The following is a 997-nucleotide window of genomic DNA, read 5'->3' as shown; positions in this document are numbered from 1 at the left end:
GCTGAATCCCATAGGTTTTGGATCATCGTGTTTTTATTGTCATTTGTCTCTAGGTATTTTTTGATTTCCTCTTTGATTTCTTCGGTGATCTCTTGGTTATTTAGTAACGTATTGTTTAGCCTCCATGTATTTGTGCTTTTTACGTTTTTTTCCCTGTAGTTCATTTCTGATCTCATAGCGCTGTGGTCAGAAAAGATGCTTGATATGATTTCAATTTTCTTAAATTTACTGAGGCTTGATTTGTGACCCAAGATGTGATCTATCCTGGAGAATATTCCGTGTGCACTTGAGAAGAAAGTGTAATCTGCTATTTTTGGATGGAATGTCCTATAAATACCAATTAAATCTATCTGGTCTATTGTGTCATTTAAAGCTTCTGTTTCCTTATTTATTTTCATTTTGGGTGATCTGTCCATTGGTGTAAGTGAGGTGTTAAAGTCCCCCACTATTATTGTGTTAGTGTTGATTTCCTCTTTTTTTTTTAAATTTATTTATTTATTTTTGGGTGTGTTGGGTCTTCGTTTCTGTGCGAGGGCTTTCTCTAGTTGCGGTGAGTGGGGGCCACTCCTCATCACGGTGCGCGGGCCTCTCACTGTCGCGGCCTCTCCTGTTGCGGAGCACAAGCTCCAGATGCACAGGCTCAGTAGTGTGGCTCACGGGCCTAGTTGCTCCACGGCATGTGGGACCTTCCCAGACCAGGCTCGAACCCGTGTCCTCTGCATTGGCAGGCAGACTCAACCACTGCGCCACCAGGGAAGCCCCGATTTCCTCTTTTATAGCAGTTAGCTGTTGCCTTATGTATTGAGGTGCTCCTATGTTGGGTGTATATATATTTATAATTGTTATATCTTCTTCTTGGATTGATCCCTTGATCATTATGTAGTGTCCTTCCTTGTCTCTTGTAACATTCTTTATTTTAAAGTCTATTTTATCTGATATGAGTATTGCTACTCCAGCTTTCTTTTGATTTCCATTTGCATGGAATATCTTTTTCCAT

This window comes from Physeter macrocephalus, chromosome 14, assembly GCF_002837175.3.
Source record: "Physeter macrocephalus isolate SW-GA chromosome 14, ASM283717v5, whole genome shotgun sequence".
NCBI lineage: Eukaryota > Metazoa > Chordata > Mammalia > Artiodactyla > Physeteridae > Physeter > Physeter macrocephalus.
The sequence above is the reverse complement of the archived record's forward strand: the minus strand, read 5'-3'. Positions refer to the sequence as shown.